The 23,225-nt window shown below is 41.3% G+C and overlaps 1 protein-coding gene across 5 annotated transcripts in view; it reads right to left on the bottom strand.

Moving 5' to 3' along the window:
- Positions 1–23,225, bottom strand: part of CASR (calcium sensing receptor) — a 167,551-nt gene that overhangs the window by 126,941 nt on the left and 17,385 nt on the right. For 2 of the 5 annotated variants that reach the window (XM_005292743.5, XM_024108255.3), the window contains exon 2: positions 4,840–4,992. The exons of the other annotated variants lie outside the window; for them this stretch is intronic. The gene's annotated coding sequence lies outside the window, so the exon portion shown is untranslated. The remainder of the gene's footprint in view (positions 1–4,839; positions 4,993–23,225) is intronic. 5 annotated transcript variants of the gene reach the window in all.

The following is a 23,225-nucleotide window of genomic DNA, read 5'->3' on the forward strand; positions in this document are numbered from 1 at the left end:
CAACAACATACAGAAAGATTGACGTTTTCTCTTTATCATTTTTCTCCTCTCCCCCTTTGGCTGCTAAATACAATTCAAATCTCTGTTAAAAGATCAGGAGTACTTGTGGCACCTTAGAGACTAACAAATTTATTTGAGCATAAGCTTTCGTGGGCTACAGCCCACTTCATTGGATGCATAGAATGGAACACACAGAAAGAAGATATTTATACATACAGAGAACATGAAAAGATGGAAGTAGCCATACCAACTGTAAGAGGCCAATCAATTGAGATGAGCTATCATCAGCAGGAGAAAAAAAACGATTGAAGTGATAATCGAGATGACCCATAGAAGATGTGAGGATACTTAACATGGGGAAATAGATTCAATTAGTGTAATGATCCAACCATTCCCAGTCTCTGTTCAAACCTAAGTTAATTGCATCTAATTTGCATATTAATTCAAGTTCAGCAGTCTCTCTTTGGAGTCTGTTTTTGAAGTTTTTTTGTTGCAAAATCACCATCTTCAAGTCTGTCACTGAGTGGTTAGAGAGGTTGAAGTGTTCTCCCACTGGCTTTTGAATGTTATGATTACTGATGTCAGATTTGTGTCCATTTATTCTTTTGCATAGAGACTGCCTGGTTTGGCCAATGTATATGGCAGAAGGGCATTGCTGGCACATGATGGCATATATCACATTGGTAGATGTGCAGGTGAATGAGCCCCTGATGGTGTGGCTGATGTGATTAGGTCCTATGATGGTGTCACTTGAATAGATATGTGGACAGAGTTGGCATCGGGCTTTGTTGCAAGGATAGTTTCCTGGGTTAGTGTTTATGTTGTATGGTGTGCGGTTGCTGGTGAGTATTTGCTTCAGGTTGGGGGGGTGTCTGTAAGTGAGGACTCGTCTGTCTCCCAAGATCTGTGAGAGTGAGTGATCATCTTTCAGGATAGGTTGTAGATCTCTGATGATGCGCTGGAGAGGTTTTAGTTGGGGGCTGAAGGTGACGGCTAGTGGCGTGCTGTTATTTTCTTTGTTGGGCCTGTCCTGTAGGAGGTGACTTCTGGGTACTCTTCTGGCGCTGTCAATCCGTTTTTTCACTTCATCAGGTGGGTACTGTAGTTTTAAGAATGCTTGATAGAGATCTTGTAGGTGTTTGTCTCTGTCTGAGAGATTAGAGCAAATGTGGTTGTATCTTAGAGCTTGGCTGTAGACAATGGATCGTGTGGTGTGTCCTGGATGGAAGCTGGAGGCATGTAGGTAAGTATAGTGGTCAGTAGGTTTCCAGTATAGGGTGGTGTTTATGTGACCATCGCTTATTAGCACAGTAGTGTCTAGGAAAGGGACCGCTTGTGTGGATTGGTCTAGGCTGAGGTTGATGGTGGGATGGAAATTGTTAAAATCATGGTGGAATTCCTCGAGGGCTTCTTTTCCATGGGTCCAGATGATGAAGATGTCATCAATGTAGCGCAAGTAGAGTAGGGCATTAGGGGACGAGAGCTAAGGAAACGTTGTTCTAAGTGAGCCATAAAAATGTTGGCATACTGTGGGGCCATGCGGCTACCCATAGCAGTGCCACTGACTTGAAGGTATATATTGTCCCCAAATGTGAAATAGTTGTGGGTGAGGACAAAGTCACAAAGTTCAGCCACCAGGTTTGCTGTGATATTATCAGGGATACTATTCCTGATGGCTTGTAGTCCATTTTTGTGTGGAATGTTGGTGTGGAGGGCTTTTACATCTATAGTGGCCAGGATGGTGTTTTCTGGAAGATCACCGATGGATTGTAGTTTCCTCAGGAAGTCAGTGGTGTCTCAAAGATAGCTGGGAGTGCTGGTAGCGTAGGACCTGAGGAGAGAGTCCACATAGCCAGACAATCCTGCTGTTAGGGTGCCAATGCTTGAGATGACGGGGCATCTAGAATTTCCAGATTTATGGATCTTGGGTAGCAAATTGAATATTCCTGGTCGGGGTTCTAGGCATGTGTCTGTACAGATCTGTTCCTGTGCTTTTTCAGGGAGTTTCTTGAGCAGATGGTGTGGTTTCTTTTAGTAATCATCAGTGGGATCAGAGTATAATGGCCTATAGAATGTGGAGTTAGACAGCTGCCTAGCAGCCTCTTGTTCATATTCCAACTTATTCATGATGACGACAGCATCTCCTTTGGAATTTCTTCCAGTTCTCTGCAACATTGTCTGACAATTGCAAACTGGATGGAGGTTTCCACACATCCATTTTTTGCTTTCTTCTCTTCTTAAGCTAGTCAAACTAATAATGTGCTTATAAAATACATACAAAAACCTTTGTCATTCTCTGCTGCTCCATATGCTCTCCTTTTCTCTGCTTTCAGTTTCAAAAACAGGAGTTAACCTCAAAATGACTGCAGTCTCTTTCTCATTTGACACATCTGACACCAGGTAGTAATCTTGGGTTTCACTGAACAACAAACCAGTGAAAAAGAAAAGAATAAAACTTTTATGAAGAACAAACTAGAGAGCTTCTGTGGTGAACTGCTGTACGCAGCTACCCTGTGTTCTCTACCCCTGCTTCCAAATCATGTCTCCAAATCCCTATATGCATAATACTGTCCCTTATGAGGGAGGATCTCAATTATAATCTTGCACAAACATCTCTACAGCTGGAGCCCCAAGACATGGAACCACCAGAACAAGTGAACTTGCTGCTTTCTGAAAGCCAATGTTCCAGGAGAGCTCCACAAGTCCAACCAACAGTGTAGAGCACTGCTAAGACTAACTGAACAGTGTTTGTAAATTTTCTTAATAGACTGGTTATAAGTGTTTGAAATTCTGCATTATATTAATGTTGACTGTTAATTGATTATTGTTATGTTTGGCTGGGGAAGAAAGAGGTGGGGTACTGTACTTTTAAGTTGAAACTGGTTGTGATGTAATGCATTGGCTGATGTTGTGCAATGCTGATCAGTAAGAACTCAGACAATGAATGAATTAGACCTCTGTGAGACCCCCTGGCTCTGAGTGTTTACTGAACACCAAAAAAGCTTCTCCTCATTCCCCACGGGAAGACAGGAAAATCTGTCTGTCACTCTTGCTCCAGCTGTGCTGAACAGGTATTCTGAACAGACACTGCTAAGTGGCAGTGGATCACCGCCAGCTGATACAGTACTAGCTAGATTGTCTATTCAGACGCCATTATAGAAAAAGGTTGGAGTTTGTGGACACTACCAATATATCTTCAAGGGATTCAAAGGCTGGGGCTCCGAGTACCAAAAAATCATCTAAAGATCCAGGATGAAGGCAATGGTCGACAACTTCACTCCTGTGGTGCAACTGGACCTTACTACAATAAGGGTAAAGCTCATCTGTGCCTCAGACAGAGCTTTCTCAGGGGCCAGTCTGAGATTACAGAATGAACTCCCCCAGGAACTAAGACCATCACAAATTTCACCACCTTCTTCTCCAAATGCAAGGTGCATTTCTCTGACCTTACCTTCTCTAACATAAATAGAGCTATGTATTGATCCATCTATACAATCCAACCAAACAAAACATTCCATGGGGCACACTTCCCCTCCCTGCAATAACCAGTGATATGTGACAGATGTCAGTCACATTGCTTAATCCAGTACTGGAATGTGCTCAGATGCAGAGACTAGAACAAAATAGAAGAGAATAGCTACAAGTGATTCTATGCAGTTACCGACTGCAGAACAGCCTATAGTCAACCTTTGGGAAGCTGCCATGAATTAGACCAACTTCTGGCTCCCCTAATTTATGCTTTGAACCACATTAACCCAGAGCAACCTAGAATCCCCAGGATGCAAATGTGGCATGAAACCATCTTTTCCCCTTTTTCCATCTGGGCTGTGCCTTCTGCGCTGCACTTCCAGGAAATGCAGCACAGAATTTCATCCTCTCTTTCCCATTTCATGGCTTGCAAATTCTGTTTCCCCCCAAAGAAGTGCATGTTTTCCTCCTCCACGAAGGAACTCCCCCTTTAAAAGGACACCATTAACTTGAAATTAATCAATTTATACAAATGGTTAAAAGAAGTTTCAGGTACCATGCTTGTCTCTGTGTGTCACTGACAATTTTTGTGATTTTACAATAGTATTTTCCTGTTTTTATATCTCCTCTCCCTTTTGCTGTGTGAAAGACCCACATAAGCAGAAGGTGCCACAGGACCCTCTGTTGCTGATTAAACAGAGGAGATGATAGTAAAACTGATTATACAAACGCCATCAAAGGTAGAAGTGAGCATTTTTTCACTCATGTTTCATTTATATACATCTTAGGCATTACTTGTAAAGCAGGGGGTACAATATTTTCATTAAAAAAAGTATGATTTTTAGATTGCCAATGTCCCTGACCTTGCTGTCTTCTGATGACATTACCACAATCCACATCAGGCTTGCTCCTTCTATACCAGGCATCAAGAGTCTTTTTTGTAAAGTGGATAGCAACCCTAGGATATATCTATAGTCCCAATGGGTATACAGTCAAGGATGAAAGAGAACCAGGGATACATACTTTGGGTTCATATGTATTCCCTTTGGAAAGGCACCCTGCTTCCAAGTTTGATTAGTTTAGACTTTTGCCTGGAGGTGAAACAGTTAGGCATTCAACATGTGTGCCTTTCCGACTATATAATACATTCCTGCATATTATATATACATTCCTGCATCTCAAACATGCCATTTCTCCTACGTGCATTACAGAAGCTTTGCCAGTAACAGGTGTTAACACAATCACTTAACTGACTTGCTCTTACTGTCTAATGTACAATATTTATATTTTTTTCTATTTTTTTTTCATCAAATGCAGAACTGGTGAAAGGTGCCAGATTCATACCCCTATGAAATGAAGTCCTCCATTTACCTACTGAGCAGGTTCAGCACAGGCAACAGGAAATGTTTCTCCAACACACATGATCTGCCAATGTGCCTGAGTCCAGCCTTGGAGGGAACAGTGCTAGGGGTCAGACAGGAGTTCAGCCTCCATGGCCTTCTCAGTCATTGCTCCTTGCTAAGACTGGAAATAAAACACCAATTAGTGTGTATTGTGACAGGTGATTTTTTTTAATGTGGATACTTGTCCACTAGCAAATAGAAAGAGACTCCAACTCATTTCACACAGGCCAATGAACAATCAAAAGGCATCAACTTTCAGGTATTGCTGATGTAAGCTGGATTTGAAATGGTGGGCAAGAAATAAATGTCTGAGAGACTTGTTACCAGTTCCCTGCTCCACCCAGCCTCCTAGTCCTTCTTTTAAAATCACTTTTCCTCAACCTTTCCTACCTATTTAGAAAAAAAAAAAAGACGATTCAGAAGGAGGTTGGTCAGCAGGATTACAGAATTTTCAGGACAGTTTAAATCATTTCCTTTCTGTCTACTTGAGTGAGGAGAGAGGGACACAGCAATGAGAGAAAAATTGAGGCAGACAGAAAAAGAGACTGAAGAGCAGAGAGCAGCTGTACATGAGTTATACAAATTATACAATTTTATGCAATTGTTATTCATAATACAACTCGCACTTTCCAGTTGGCCAATGTAAGCAACTGTGGCTGGTGGGTCTGACAGTGACGGGAACCATGCTGAGAGGATAAGGCCATCGATTGGAAGAGGAGTATGGGAGCATTCAGTACAGCTATCGGCAATGCTAAGGGGTTAATCATCAGATTTTTGATCAGTTTCCTATTTTACAGGTTAGCAGTGGAGCAAATGACCCAAGATCCTCTTTCCTTGTAAATAAAGAAATGCAGAAAATGTATGATGTGTCAGCAGAATTACCTCTTCAAAACTTCAGATAAGGAATCAACAGTTCTTTAAAGCTGCAGTATTTATGAGCTCCTAGAAGAGCAGTCTGCTTGAGATGTAGCATTTCTATAAGACATGTAGGGTCCTTCACTTTCTGTTTTTATTTTATTTAATTTTTCCCAGGAATTTATCAGTGTTTATTACCACAACAACAAAAACAGGTGAAAATTGGTGGAAAAACTATTAATTTTTCTTGGTAAATATCGGGGTTTATTTTGGCGGACAGGGGGGAAAAGTATTCAGTAGATTAATGCTTTGATGAATAGAATTCAATGTGGTTTGCTGCAGAACTAAAACAGAACTCAAAACACAATGCCACCTCTGAGTTTAAGAAAACAATACATCTCTAATCCCCAAATAAAACTTTTCATTTGAATAAACAGTTTACTGTTGTAGACTTAGAACTATTAGCCTATAAATATTTACATTTAATAATTAGGCCACACAATTTGCAGTGCATACACTCAACTTCATCCTTTTCTCCTGTTTTTGTTTTTTTAAAACTTTCAAATACTTCCTTGTGTTCTGAAACATATCCTGATACAGATTTTCATTTTCTTCCCATTTTAGTGTGTCAAATCTGTAAACCATTATCTGCTAACAGCTTGAAGTGTGTATGTGGTGGACATGAGATTCATCAGTAACTTCAAAGCTTGTGTGCATGCCTGTTTGTTTATTGTGTGTATCTTCTAGACTAATACATAGCCTTACTTCAACAGGCAGCTTTGCATATACACACAGACTAATGTATTATCGTAATACATATATCTCATGCAATGTATTGTACTTTCCTAATAAAACAACTTATTTTTTTTATATTTGAATGATACAAAAGTAGGGTGAAAATCACAAAAAAATGAATAATACTTTTCGTAAAACCCAGGATTTTTTTTTAATCGGTTTAAACTGAAAACAAAGAGGCTTAAAAACACACTACCTGAGCTCCGACAGCAGATTAGTACAATCTATTATATGATATGGGAAGCAACATTCTGTACTACTTAGAAAAGGGGACTGTGACTCAATGCCTACATCGTACTCTTGGCTCTGCCACTGACTTGCTGCGTAGCTTTGGACTGGTCACTTCACTTGCCTGTGCTTGGTTTCTCAATCTGTAATATGGTCAGGATCCATTTCAGAAATTTGTTGGAATTGTGTCCCACCAATGTCACAAAACAGAGGCCAAATGGAATATTAGATCCTGGCTAAATATGAGAAGGCAAAACTACTCCATAAAGTAGTACTAAAAAAACAGTGCTACTCCCAGGGTCAGACCCAAACATGTAGCTGTTCTGAGCCTATTTCAACATGGTGTCAATTCAACAAAACAATCAAGAATGTGCTTAACTTTAGTGGAATCTGACTTCAGTGAAACTTAAAGCAGATACTTAAAGCTAAGTATATGCTTTAGTACTTTGCTGAATCAGAGCCTAAATTATCCCCAGCCCTAACTGCTGTACTGTAGCTTGCCCCTTTTATTAAAAACCCTTTTTGTTGGGTTATTTATTGTAATTTTTTTTATTTAATTCTATGTTGTTTATTAATAAACCATTTTGGATCTTATTATATGTCCTTTTTTCTTCCTCTTTCCTTTCTATATTACTTTATTTTTATATACCGTATCTTGATATATCTCTTTGTCCATTTTTCTGTGGCCATTTTCGCTTGTTCTTATTTTTCTAAACTGAGTAATAATTGTTTCTTCTACTCCCTCCATCTCTCTCCCTCTCTCTCCCCTCCTCTGGACCCTCTTTCCAATCTCTCCCCTGCTCTGCTCCTGGACACCATGTCTAATCTCTCTCCTGCTACTTCTCCCAAGAAATAATTATATATGGTGGGAAAGGATCTTGGAAGAGTCTTTTGGGAGGAGAAGATGAGATCTCTAGGAAGGGAGTCTGTGAAAGGGGTCACTAGAGGTGGTAGGAAGGAGGTCAGAAGTCTGGGTGAGCCAATGAATGGGGAAAGCCTATCAGGCTCACAACAATTGCAGAGGAGTAGAGAAAAGTTAGATGGGGGGACTACAGTTGCAAGGGGGGAACAGAAGTGGGCAGTAAAGAGGAAGAAGTGGCTATAATGGGATGCAGATCTATCCTGTTGGTCATACTCATAGAGTATGTCTACACTGCAGGGTTTCAGAGTCTAGGCTCCAGCTTGAGCCTGAATGTCTACACTGCAATTTTTAGCCCCACAGGTCAATCCCCATGAGCCTGAATCTTGGTGCCATGGGTTTTTTATCACAGTGCAGACATATCCATAGACTTTAAGGCCAGAGGGGACCATCATGATCATCTAGTCTGACCTCGTGCACACCGCAGGCCGCAGAACCTCAGCAGAGTATTGGGGTTTGTGGGAAGAAAACAGCAGCGTTGTTTTTGCTGACTCCCCCGTGCTGCTTTTCACTGTAGGATGGGCCCTGTGCCAGCATATTCCATGGGGGCAGGAGCGCATGATGCAGCACTGAAGACATAATCTTATGCTGTCTAATGAATCCTGACGGGGGCTAATAACCCTTGTCTTCCTAGGCAAAGCACTGCAAGACTGCTGGATCAAAGGTGATGTAGAAGGGCAAAGTTATTATCCATTATTCACTAAAGAAAACTTCCTGCAAGGCTGCATGTTTGCTGAGGATGCCAAAGAGATGATACCTCAGGCGTATGACTCTCAGCCAGGACAACCAGCGGCATTTCAAAAAGGACCAGTTGTCCTAACACCCAGCATAACTTCCACAGCAGTCCCCTTGCTTCCACTGCAGCACTATTATCTACTCTTGGGTGAAATACATTTTCCCCAGCTAATTTTCCCTATCTTCAAGATGGGGAAAGTAAGTTAAAGGTTTTCTCAACAATCACACTTTGATGCTAACTACCTCTTCCCAAAATTCCCACAGTTACCCGTTATCCACCCTATAGCGGACCATAGGAATTGCCATACGTATTCAGACCAGCAGCCTATTTAGCCTAGGATTCTGTCTCTGACAGCTGCCCGTAACAGATGCTTCAAAGGAAAGTGAAAAACCACCACAGTGGACAGTTATGGAATAACTTTCACAGGGGAAGTTCCTTCCTTGCTCTATTAGTCAATAGTTGGCTTATGCCCTGAAACAAAAGGATTTATGAAAATCAAACTTATAATGTCATGGTTGTAACCTTAATGATATTCAAGCTACGGTCTTTCTCTATAATTAGGAGCATCAATTATGTTCCTGCAGCATTTAAAAGGTCTGCATGGACTCCTGCAAATGTTGCTTTTCATCTTATGAAAGTTTATCCTTGAAGGGCCCCAGTTTTCCACTTGCTACAAGCTCCCACTCCTCTCTTCAGATGAAAATAAGTCTGGGGTCCTTTTGTCTGCATTCATGCTCAACTGGCCCAGTCTAGACGGTGTTTTTCAATAGAATAGGCTCAGGGATAGAGCTATCAGTGTATCAGCTCAAATCCTAGGTAGGAATTGTATCCTCCTTACTCCTGGCTTGATTTCAGCTGGCAAAGTCCATACTGGACCTGAATCAACCACCTTGAGCAGTATTTTACTCAGCAATTAGTACCATTTGGTCTACTTCCACAGTGGGGTACTACTTATTGCAAGTAAGGGTGGCCGAATCGGGCCTAGAGGCAAGAGGAGGGAAGAGAGAGGACTAAGCACTATTCAGCTCATGAAATAATTTGTTTAAAGTATTCTGAGCAGGAGTTTTTATGTGCTAAAGTCTTTTCATCATATAAATGTTACATGTATAAAACTGTACATGCTAATTTACTTTCATTACGTGTGAAAACATATATGCATAACACTGCACATGACAGTAAGACTTCAGCGTGTAACAAATTATTCACCAAAACATTAATGTGCTAAATCATGCCTGATCCTCCATCCCATCTGGCAGAGGCCTTCCCATCCACAAGAAAGCATGAGATCCCAAACCTGCACTCAGTGGATCTTTTTTCTAAGCCTCCTATCCTTTGATATTTTAAATGGAGTCTTTTTCTGTTTCTTGGGTTGTTATTTTGTATGAATTTTTTCCAGCTGGCTTTAATAAATAAGGGGCAGATTATGGAAGGAGCTCTGGAAAGTCTCCTTTGACACTTTCTGTAACCAACACAAAAGGTGCTCAGGGATTTGGGAAGAGAATAGAGGATGGGTTTACAGCATGGAAATGGTTGAGGAATCCCCTGGATTAACACACGAGCCAGCAAAATAATGGCCACTCATAATCAATATCTCTTGAATGGAAAATCTCATCACTAGAATCCCATTTGCCCCTTTGCCCCCACTGAGTGGAATAATCTATTAAATCTTCGGATCCTAGGGACCATTCAGCGGCAGTGTGAAAGCCTCTGGGCAGGAAGGGAATGAATGTTGAAAACATTACAGGCAGTGAAACATATGTGAACGTTTTCACAGCTTTATCCCTTCCTGTTGGCTCACTCAGCAGCTCTGGAATGAGATGGGATTGGGGACAGAGAACTGGAGGATGGCACTTGTCTGATGGATTGGCTGTGAGGGCCCAGGAATTGCATGGCCATAGGAAGCTTAATAGGCCTGAAATAGTCTGGGACAACAGATGTATGAGAGCACAAATGACTAATATAATCATCATTAAAATTTGTACAATACACTGTACTGCCAGCTACAACCACCTGTACTTTCTCAGTGCGTGTAACACAGGAGAATACAGTCTCATTATCTGACAGTAAACAGGGCAACCTACTGACCATGCAGTGTCTTTTCCAATAAAATTTGAAAATTGACTGTTTTTACTTATTGTGAAGGTGATCTTTCTGCATAAGGTGGAACACAAAAGCACCCAAGGTCACACTCTAGTGAGTCCCAGCCACTCACCTGCCTGCCAACTCTGCAGCAATACGCGTTCCATCTCCAGGACGACGGTGTGAGTTTTGGAGGCTCCATGCCTCATTTAGCCCTGGTAATGGCCTAATTGGGTTGGAAAAATGCAGGAGCAGGAGCGTGATAAAAACCAGCTTTGCTGTGCTTATTTAAGCCATCGGAAAAAAAGAAAAGAAAAAACATTTCCCACTTTGACCAGCCATTTATTCATCTATCTCTGTTTATAATTATGCTGATTCTGGTGCTGCCACTGGCAGGGCTAACATCATAAGCAAGTGAGCCAGCAGGAAAGAGGCAAAGCCATGAAGCTTTCATATATATTTCACTTCCTATAATGGTTTCCACAGTAATATATCCCCCTCTCTCACCTACAGGCTTTCACTCCGCCCCTGAATGGTTCCCAGTAGCCATAGAGTTAATGGATGATTTCATTAGATGTGTGGGAGGAGAACTAAGGGAATTCTAATAAGAGTTACTGCCATTCAAGACACAGATCCATTTTGACATCTCATGTAGTGAGCCAGAAGTTCCACCATTTCTATTCCGTAGTTCCACACTCTATTCTCTTCTCAGGGTACACCTTCCCTAGCCCAGATACTGTGTGCTGGTTATTCAAACACTTCAAAGAATGCACCATGCTGTCCTCTCCAGAACTCCTCCCATAATCTGCCCTTTATTCTATAAATCCAGAAATGCAGAAAATGCACACACACACACACACACACACAAACCTAAGAAAGAAAAAAAAGGAAATAGTCTATTTCTAAATACCAAAGGACAGGAGATTTCAGCATACGCTAAGCTATTCTCAACAAGTATCTGGATGCAAAACCAGCAGTGGAGCAAGCTTGCTGAATAAGATTTGCTTTTACACACACACACACACACACACACACACACACACACACACACTCGCCATACTTTTAGCTCTATTTGAGTCTTTAATACCAGTCATCACAGGGTTCTGGTGACTTTTCCTTAATTATGGAACCCTGTGGCCCCTAGAAAGGCCCTAGCTTTTTGATGACTCTATTCTTTATTTTTAGAGTTAGGATCCCAGAGGACTATTTTGCGTAGCTGCTTGTCTTCTTGGAGAGCAATCTGGCAGGAGGTTCTGTCTCCCCTCATATTCAGTGACTGAGGAACTAGAGAGTGGAGTGGGGTGTATGTGCACATAGCACACCAGTATCCAAAAGTGCTTTCTTCCATCTCCAGATGGGTCCCTTTTCTTTTGGCGTAGGATTTTTTTTTTTAACCAATTAATGGTAAATCAGAACAGGATGTTCTGAATCTAAGATAAAAGTGTCCACACACAGCTTTCCACTAAAATAACCAAAAGGATGAATTAAAGCTGAATTAGTTGTTTTGGTGCATCTTTGTGTCGAGACCAGGATTATTCACTTAAACTATCCCTCTGGGGACTATTGTAGGACAATTCCCCACATGACATCCTCTTGTCCTTTGTCCAATCTAATATAAAAGTCCAAAGCATTAGTCTCCCACCATTTCCGCTGGGAGATTGCTAATACAGTTTGATAAAGCTCACTAATAGAAATTCTTTACTCATGACTTTTTGTTCACTGCCCTCTTGTTCCCAGTTACATTTTTTGGCTTCTCATAAAGAATCTCTTTTCCTCCCCAGTGTTTATATCCTTCCAATCCCTGTGGACAGTTATGATTTCTTCCTTTGGTTGTCATTTGGCCAGCTTAGATATATTTAATATTAGGTTTTCCAAAGCCCTAACGGACAAACAAAATAGTGTGCTGTCTTCCTGGAGTGAAGACAAGCCATGTGCCTGCAAGACTAGATGGGGTTTTGAACACGGGAGACAAGGCTCCATTGGTTATGACATATAATAATACATAGCTTCAGGTAATAATTCACAGATCGCTGAAAACTTCAGAGAGCTAAGAAGGGAGCTAAAGGAGAGGAAAGTACGGGTAATCTTGGAGAGCCTTTCTATCCCATGAGCAAGAGAAGACAAATAACAGAAGTTAGGTACGTGAAAATACAAAGACTAGGCCACCTGCTATGGAGACAGGAGGATGTCTGGCTCAGCCACCATCTCAGCAGAAGGGGAACAATCTCCTGATGACAGACTAGCTAGATTAGTTGGGTGGGTGTAAAACTAATAACAAAAGAGTAGAGTGTTAAGGGGATAAACATAGTAGAAATACACAACCATAAAACTCATACTCAAGATATCATAAAGAATGTAATATAATGAATCAAGTGATGTAAGAAAATAAATCCTTCCATTGTGTATATACCAATGTTAAAATCTTGAGTAATAAACAAGAATAATTAAGAGTGCTCATTTCTGAGAAGATATTTGATATAACTAGTATTATTGAAACCTTATGAGAGGATTCACATGACTGGAATGTTAAAATCAGGAAGGACAAAGTGGTCAGAAGGGGAGGTGGGGTGGTATTTTACATTAAAGATGCGCTATCCTGCTTTAGCATTATTGACAATTCAGAAGTGTAGGTTTTGGCATGCTTATGGATCAGTGTTCCAAGTGATAACGCACAAGATGTGATACTGATGGGGGGGTTTGCAATAGACCGTGACATGCGGGAACAGGATAAGCAGCTTCTTAAAAATATATCTATAATGGGAAATAAAAACTGCATTAACATGAATAATTTAAATCTGGGGGACATATGCTTACTCATGCTTTCATAAGTAAAACCTTTTCTAAAAATTATAGATGAAAACTAATATAAAAATTCACACCTAACTTAGGGTTATTCTATACTATAACTCCTTCTGATGGATGAAAATGAACTGATCACTGCACTAATATTTAGTGGTTGCATAAGTGCAAGTAATCATGACCTAGTTGTATTTGTTATGTGCAAATTAACTATTATCTTGACCAGTAATATATAAATTTGGTACTTTAAAAGGTCAAACAATAATGAGCAAAACTGATTTTAAACAAAACTGTATGAATTATAATTGGGAGATGCTTAAGAGAACTTTATGCCATAAACATTCACAATGCTACCATCTTGAAAGAAGTCTTCTTCCATTAAAAATGCCATCCTCGTTAAGAAGACATGTGAAAGCAGCAATAAACAATATGAAAACATATAACAAATGGAAAAATAAGGATGTTGATAGCAGTGACTACAAATCAGCAGTAATGAAATGCAGACAATTGATAAGGGAAGCTAAAGGCATCAATTAAACATCTATGGTCAGTCAGTAGAGTAAAGACAATAAAAATGTATTTAAAAATATATCAGGAACAAAAGAAACCCTAGCAATTGTATAGGTCCAGTACTAGACAGGGATAGTAAAATCATCATCATTATCAATAATAGTGATCATAATAATTAGTACTAGCTGAAAGCCTGTGCTGTCACACAAGCCCTGAGGGAGAGAAGACTTTGTATCACTAAATAGTGATTTCTCTGGCTGAGTGAGTGAGTGATCTATGCATTCCTTCTTGTCCAGAAAGGTGGCAGCCACAACACTGGGCCTCAACAGTGATGATATTAGACTGGCAAAGTATGGGGCTGAAGGTCTACAGGGGTTTTATTGAAAGAGCTGAATGGCAACTGAGCCCAGTTCTGCTGCATGACAGTGCCACAACCACTCTCAATCCCTTTCACTCTTCTTATTCATTTCTGTCTCCATTGTAGAGTTAGTCAGAAAAATTTGAATGATCCAAAATTTTGATGAGTGGGGGGGGAAATTGAAAAAAATGTCATGAGACTTTTTCTGAGTTTTGATCATGTCTGCTCAATTGTACTTCAAGCATTCTTTCTGTTTTTACAAATGAGCAGACCTCCCACTTTAACTTTTGTCCTCTGGGATAATGTTGTAGAACTGGGACATTTTGATAGGTGTATTGTGATGCTGCTTTGCCATATTATAGCCATGAGGATATTTTAAGACATAGTGGCCTGAAAAACACAGATTTGTCCTGTCAGAATAAGAAATGCTGTTTGAAAGAAGGGGCCTACAAAGTCCTAAAGAATCCCACCTCTACCTATATGTTGTCTCGCATCTACCCCTGCTTACCCTTCTGCTCCCTACCATAGGCACCAACTTCTGCTCCCGCTGGTGGGTGGTCGACCCCCCTCTGCCCCCATCCCCGCCCCGACTCCACCCCTTCCATGAGGCCCTGCCCCGCCCCCATTCCAACCCCTTCCCCAAAGTCCCCGCCCCAACTCCACTCCCTCCCTGCCCCTATTCCGATTCCTTCCCCAAATCCCCTCCCCAACTCCACCTCTTCCCCTGAACGCGCCATGTTCCCTCTCCTTCCCTTCCCCTCCAGGAGTGGCCAAACAGCTGTTTGGCAGTGGCCGGGCAGGAAGCACCGGCAGGTAGACGGAGGACCAGGGACGCGGCACACTCAGGGGAGGAGGAGGAGGTGGGGCGGGGGGGAGGTTTAGCTTGGCTGCAGTGGGTGCAGAGCACCCACTAATTTTTCCCCGTGGGTGCTTCAGCCCTGGAGCACCCACAGAGTTGGCGCCTATGCTCCCTACTCTCATCTGAGTCCTCTCACCTGACTGCTCCCTTAATTTCCTTCTCCCACTCTTGATTTCACACTTTCTATCACACTACCTTCTTTGCTTGAAATGGTCTCCCTCTTCTTGTTCCCTTGATCTCCCTATTCCCTTCTTCAAGCCCAGTCCTTCAATGAGTCTTTCCTCAATAGGGAGTGGTCTCTGCACACCTTCCCCTGTCTGAGCTGTTGTTTTGTATTTTGTCTAATCTGAGTTTAAGTTTAAGCATTTTGTGCCAGGAACCATGACCTACGATTTATTAGGTAAAGCCAACATGCAAGTGGCATAACATAAATGTCTCATCATCAGTAAAATGGCAACACAGTGACATGATTTTCTTGCAGACTTTAAACTTCAGTTGCTGAGAGACTAATTTATTTCACAGCAGAACAGTCACCATTTAGTTGATTAAGCAATTTTTTTTAAATGGGAAAAGGATCAGAAAAATAACTGAAAAAATGGACACTACAACTATCTGTTCCTTGTATTTACTAGGTCGCATCCACTTAATTTACTGACAAAGGACATTTTTCCTACAGAGTCAGCAGAGTGAGCATTGAAGTCCAGGCTCCATGTGTATTTGCCTTGAGCATAATCAAAAAACACAGATGAGTTCAGACTCTAGAATGCTTATACTGTGGGTGATACTGTATTGAAGCAGAACAAACCCTGCTTGATTTTCAGATAACCGGCTGAATTTGCACTGTCAGCAATGGTGAGAAATCTTGTTTTGACATGTAAACCGAGTAGAGCAAAGACAAAGCCGCTGAAGAAGAATAAATATGGTATAACAAGTGGTCATTTTACTGACTTTTTATTTTTCTGACAATTACCACACTTAAAATGGAAACTGCAGCCACTGCTTTGAAAACTGATTCTACAGCCATTCCAGAGCTCCTCATTAAAGTTCTACAGTATTTTGTCCTTTTTGTTTAACTACAAAGATTGAATTCTCAGAATGTACCATGTCAAATCCATCCCTGCCATGTCCTGAAGCAAAGACCAATGAATTTAGAAGCAGTGGAAGTATCATATGATTAAAGAGAAATAACCCTTAAAATTGACCTGCTAAGAAGGGGTGGGGGGAAGCCCCCACTCCCCCTTTACTCCTTCTTATTGCTGTAGAAAGAAGGCCTAAATATATGAAGGTATTTTATGTTAGAAATTCAGGATCTGTGTATTCTGAAAAATGCTATGGAGATTCTGGAGGGCTAGTGAAATGATGACATTATAATAGTCCAGAAAGTTAAAATTTAGCAACTGAGAAGGGGAAAGGATTTTTAGTCAGACTGTTTAAACTCTTTGTTTTTTGTTTCCAGCTATTTAACTTCAATGACTAATTCAGAAAAAATTAAGGTGTAAGAGCTCAAAAATGACACCTTAGACCCATAGCAGGTTCTCTAGGAAAGAGCACACTTTACTTTCCTGATATTTCTAATGATAAAAAGAGGAAAATATATTTTTGGGGAAACAAAACCTTCTAGTCCTTCTGGTAAGACAAGCACAAACCCAATGTTAGCATTTATATTCTGTTTCCAAGCCTCAAAAAAACAGTGGGGAAAAAACACTACTGTCTAGGAGACTTTAATTAAAAGATGTTGCACTGAGCAGATACTTTGAGAAGGGCTGTCAGCTAGTGGTTGGAGCATCGGGCTGGCAGTTAGGGGATATATGTATACATTTTTGTTTCTTGCTCAGCCACTGACTTGCTGTGCGATCTCAAGTAAGTCATATGGCACCTCCGTTTAATAACTGGGGAACTTAAGGTGCCATGTGACTTACTTCTCTCTGTGGCTCTTATCTGAACCGTCTCCAGTTTATCAACAACTTTTTCAGGCAACCGCTGCTGAAATACTGTGTCCAATTCTGGTTCCACAATTCAAGAAAGTTGCTGATAAACTGGAGAGGGTTCAGAGAAGAGCCATGGGGAATGATTAACACATTAGTAACCATGCTTGATAGTGATAGACTCAAGGAACTCAATCTATTTAACTTAACAAAGAGAGGGTTAAGGAGTGACTTGATTGTAGTCTGTAAGTACCTACATGGAGACCAACATTTAATAATGAGCTCTTCAATCTAGCAGAGAATGGTATCATACGATCCAGTGGCTGAAAACTGAAGCTAGAAAAATTTAGACTGGAATTAAGGCACAGATTTTTAACTGAGAGAGTAATTAACCATTGGAACAAGTTACCAAGGGTCACGGTGGATTCTCCATCACTGGCAATTTTCAAATTAAGATTAAATTAAAAAAAAAAAAAGATATGCTCTAGTTCAAACTGGAATTAATTCAGGGTAGTTCTATGGCCTATGTTATGCAGGAGGTCAGACTAGATAATCACAGTGGTCCCTTCTGGCTTTACAATCTATGAATATATCTCACTGGGGAGGTGGGAGGGAGCGTAGAAGAAGGTTTAATTAATGTTAGTAATTTGCAGGAAGGGCAAAATATTATCATCAAATTGTGGAAAAAGAATAAATGATACTTTATCCTTCCCTCCAAGAATCTCAGAGATCTGTACAAATAATACTGTATTAAATTAACCCTCAAAACACCACTGGGAAATAAATAGATCTTTTCAACAGTTTGCATCTGGGAGTATATAATGAGCAAGCTGTTGCCTGCAAGTCTCATTTAATGCCTTTATATTCATGATTTGATTTTAAAATGTGTAATTTTTTATTTCCCAAGAGTTAAATGAACAAAAATATGTGCTATTTCACGTCAGCCCTTCTCCAGCCCTTGACCTTCATGTAGCAGCTACAATTGAGCCTTTAGATCCAATGTCTGTGTTTGGAGGCTCAGTTCTGATTATTCTACTGGTATCTTGGACGTATTTGAAAATTAGTTCTTCTCCCAACTTTTTTTTTTTAAATGCATGAAAGTGCCCTTCATTTTCTCAACACCATTCTCCTTCACAATACTGAATTAGACAAATTCTGGAAATATCAGCTCCTCTAGTTCACCTAGAGGAAATCAATGTGCTGCAGGGCCAAACAAAGGTGCAGTATTGGCTAATAATACTTTTTAGTATTAGTATTTACACAGAACTGATTAATATACTTTGCAAACATTACATACTGAATTTTCACAGCAGCCATATGCAATGGATAATTAATCATTAGGACTCTCATTTTGCAGATGGAGAAATTCAGGCCAAGAGATTATATCACTTGGCCAAGTCCTCAGAGAAAGTCAGTGTCTGAGCCAGCACTGAAACTCGGAGTCTCTCTGTCTCACTCCCATGCTCATACCACCAGACTACCGCACCTCTGTGGCGACAGTCATTAGAAAAAGGGTGGAAAATGAAAAGAAAGAAAATGAGCAGAAGGGTTATCTCACAGGATGGAATGAAGAAAACAGAGTGAAATGGGGAAAAGGGAGACAGAAAGAGTAAAAGGAAGGACAATAGAGCAGCAGGATTCCAAAAGAGCACCACAAAGAGTCTACACAGGAGCATTGGAATTGTCAGAGTGAATCAGACCCATGGCCCATCTAGACTTGAATCCTGACTCTGACAGTGAATAGCACCAGATATTTCAGAGGAAGGTGCAAGAATCCCTACAGTAGGCCGTTGTAGGATAATTTATCTCCTACATCAGGATTTCCCACTAGCCCCTAGTTGTTAGAGATTTGCTAAAGTCCTGAAGCATGAAGTTTAATGTTTTTTTCCCTAAATTTATATCAGCATTAACGCTAGATATTCTTGTTATTATTGATATAAACATCCAATACCATTTTTAGATTTTGCTAAATTCTTCTCTTCAATGACATCCTGTGGCAATGAATTCCATCGTTTATTTTTGTATTTTGTGAAAAAGTATTTCCTGTTACCAGTTTTGAATTTGCCACCTTTCAATTTCATTAAATGTCCTCATGACAGGGGTGATTTAGAGCCCTATGCCTGAAAGGATAAGACCTCTATACCCCAGGGGAGTTTAGGTAAGAAGGAACAGGACCTAAGAAAGGGTTAATGAAACTGACAGGTTCTTAATTAGGACACCTTTGTGTCACCTGGGAAAGAGGTGTATCTGGTCCTAACTGGGACTCTCTTGATACAGCTGAGAAAGGTGTCTGTGAGGGCAGGCCTATAGAGAAAGCCTGCAGCATACTGGGAAGCGTGAGAGCCAAGCCAGAAACAGAGAGGCCTGGGTGGCAGGAGGCCTGGGCTCCCAGCTTAATAGAAGCCTTAGAGAGGACAAGAGGAAGACAAGGGCCTGAGCCTGAAAGAGGAATTGGGAGACTCGCAATGGGGTGAGCCTGACACAGGGCGTTGTAAGGGATTAAGAGTATGTCTACAGTTAAAATGCGACAGCAGCATAGCTGCGCCATCGTAGCACTTCAGAGTAAACATTATCTACACCAATGGCAAGGGTTCTGCTGTCGGCAGAGATAATCCACCTCCCAGAGAGGCAGTAGCTAGGTCGATGGAAGAATTCTTCTCTCTACACCAGTGGATTTTTCACGCCCCTGAGAGAGACCAGGCCTAAGACACTGGAACAGGACTTTTCAGGGTACTCAGCCAGAGTGTGAGATATTTGAGTGAGTTTTCATAGATTCCGAGGCCAGAAGGCCCATTGTGATCATCTACTCTGACCTCCTGTGTAACACAGGCCCACAGACCTCACCCCAAATAATTCCTAGAGCACATCTTTTAGAAAAACAGCCAATCTCGATTTAAAACTTGTCTGTGATGAAGAATCTGCCATGACCCTGGCTAAATTGTTCCAATGGTTAATTACCCTCACTGTCAGCCTTATGCCTTATTTCCAGGCAAAATTTGTTTAGTTTCAACTTCCAGCCACTGGATCGTGTTATACCGTTCTCTACTACACTGAAAATACCATTATTAAACATTTGTTCCCCATGTAGATATTAATAGACTGTAACCAAGTTACACCTTAACCTTCTCTTTGTTAAGCTAAATAGCTTTTGAATCCATAGACACTGACTGTGGGTGCTCCAGGGAGCACCCATGGAAAAAAAAATTAGTGGGTGTTTAGCACCCATCGGCAGCCAGCTCCACCCTTCCAGCGCCTCCAATCTGCCAGCGGCCCCTCCCTCCTAGCGCCTTCCGCTCACCGTGATCAGCTGTTCTGCGGTGTGCAGGAGGAAGGGGAGAGTAGCAGGGATGACACACACTCAGGGGAGGTGTGGAACTGGGAGGGAAGAGGCAGGGCGGGGCAGGAAGAGGTGAGGCGGGGTGGGGCCTTGGGGGAAAGGGTGGAGTGGAGGCAGAGTGTGGGGCTGAGCAGGGTTGAGCACCACCGGACAAAGGAAAAAGTTGGTGCCTGTGTTTGAATGAATCACTGTAAGACATGTTTTCTAATCCTTTAATCATTCTCATGGTTCTTCTCTGACCCCTCTACAATTTACCAACATTCTTCTTGAATTGTGGACATCTGAACTGGACACAGCATCCAAGCAGCAGTCGCACCAATGCCAAATACAGAGGGAGCTCATGTTCAGCAGATTATCCACCATGACTGTCAGGAACTCAACTGCCTCAAGCTCAGTTGCCTGGCAACCCAATGAGCTCAGTTGGGTCCAATAAACCATCACTCAGGATATGTCTACACTATGAAATTAGGTCGATTTTATAGAAGTCGATTTTTAGAAATCAATTTTATACAGTCGATTGCTTATGTCCACACTAAGCGCATTAAATCGGCGGAGTGCCTCTTCACTACCGCGGCTATCATCGACTTATGGAGCAGTGCACTGTGGGTAGCTATCCCACAGTTCCCACAGTCTCTTCCGCCCATTGGAATTCTGGGTTAAGCTCCCAATGCCTGATGGGGCAAAAACATTGTCGCGGGTGATTTTGGGTACATGTCGTCAGTCGCCTCTCTCTCCGTGAAAGCAATGGCAGACAATCGTTTCGCACCTTTTTTCCTGGGTTACCCGTGCAGACACCATACCACGGCAAGCATGGAGTCCGCTCAGCTCACTGTCACTGCTGCTGTTGTGGGCAAGTCTACTGTGGGGGCTGCTGTGATCCAAGTAGCCAATGCAGTCATTGACGTTCTGTTATCAAGGGTAGTGACTCTGGGAAATGTGTGGGCCTTTTTAGATTTTAGCTGCATCATATTCCTGTCCTTTGTCGCTGGTGAAGAAGTCTTGCAACCGTACATTCCAGTCTGGTCAGTGCTCTAACACCCCATAGCACTTCTGTAGTTGATACATATAACAGCTCCAGGGCTCTTGCTCTTTGGCCTTGGCTGAGGTACCTTGCCTACCCAGCCCTCCAAGCATTCAACGCAGAAGCACAATGTCAGCCACTCTCCTTTACTTTATTGAGATGTTCAAAGCATTCTAGTAGATTAATAAGGCATGATTTCCCTTTGCAGAAACCATACTGGTTAGACCATATCATAACTCAATATTTCATGTGTTTTGTTGTTCTATTTTTAATGATCATTTCTTGAAATTTACCAGGTTCACATGTAAGACTTCACAGTCTGTAACTTTCTTTAAATTGTCAATGTTTTCTAGCATCTACTCTTCTGACAGCTAGAGCTCTGAGAACACCTCTGTGACAGATATGGCAATTTCCTGCAATATCCTTGAAAGACCTCAATACAATAAGTTTATGTATTGTGGGCTGGGACTACATGTAACTTCTCGAAGGGGGAGATGTGATAGACATTGCAACCCCATGTAATATCTTTGGGGTCCATTGTTTTAAATGACCAGTTTATGTATGATTGTGTTCTACTCCATGGGGGAGGGTTACCACAGCTCCTCCGGGAACTAAAAACAGTGAGTGGTGATTATAGCAAATCAGCCAGGTTGTAACTCCCCCAAGAGGATACTCGCACATACTAGTTCAAACTGGATTCTCCAGGGAGCTACAGAAAGGACTTTTGGACAAATAGCCTGACTCATGGCCGCCTTTCCGATCCAGCAAACAGACAGGGCCTTCAGTTTTAGAAAGGGAGGGAAGCAATTCTTATGGAAGGATTGGAAGAACTTGACCTACAAGGGCCCCATAAGACTGGTGGGTGACCTCCAGTAAGCTTTTAGCATGTGTATAGGAACTTTTATTGTTTTTATATGTTTTCTCTCTAATGCTTTTAGCTTAAGAAGTAATGTGCTCGCTTAGAAGGAGCTGCATGGTAACTCATAACTGTGGGCAATGTAATGGTCACAACCCACTGTAGTCCACGAAAGCTTATGCTCTAATAAATTTGTTAGTCTCTAAAGTGCCACAAGTACTCCTGTTCTTCTTTTAATAAATCCTAAACTTTTCTAGCAGGAGCTAAATCTCTAAGCATGCTTTTCAGATATAAACCTGTTAAGTTTATGCCATAGGCTTTTGTTTTAATGATCTTTTTAATTTTTTCCCCCAATTTTAGGATGAATTTGATACTCTTAGAAATTGTAGTGCAAGCTAGATTTATGCACAGTATAGGTTAACAACACCAGGCAAACTTCTCCAACACAGAGCTTTGCCAGTCACCTCGATCCCGAACAGGATCATCTGTTATTCTAATCCTGGGCCCATCTACAGCTCTGCCAATGCACCTTAATCCTGCCTGGCAGCATCCCATTCCAGCTATGTATTATTCTCCTTTCTTCTTAGATCAATCATGACCTCAAGCACCCACTGCTATTCCTGTTTTAGGCCTCTCTTATAAAATTATCACCTGTCCTGTTTCTGCTGGGATCTCTCCTGATTTTGTAGCATTGATTCTGCATCCTAAAACCCTGATAATGAAAGGTTAGGGATGTTTCCCCCTAACACTTATACAGCATAATTTTAGAGATTCTGATCTCTGGTCCACAAATGCACAAAATCAGAATTGGAATATTTACCCATATGAGTAAGAAACAGCCTCAAAATTTGGTTCTGCTGGATTACGGCCATTTTCCCAAAACAAATTCAGGTCTAGATCCACAGATTTAGATGCCCAACTGCCATTTTAGGCATCTAAATCCAAAGTTAAATCCTCAAATCTGGGTAACTGGGCAACAAAATGACAGATGAAATTGAATGTTGATAAATGCAAAGTAATACACATTGGAAAACATAATCACAACTCTACATATAAAATGATAGGGTGTAAATTAGT

This window comes from Chrysemys picta, chromosome 1, assembly GCF_011386835.1.
Source record: "Chrysemys picta bellii isolate R12L10 chromosome 1, ASM1138683v2, whole genome shotgun sequence".
In the NCBI taxonomy this organism is placed as follows: Eukaryota; Metazoa; Chordata; order Testudines; family Emydidae; genus Chrysemys; species Chrysemys picta.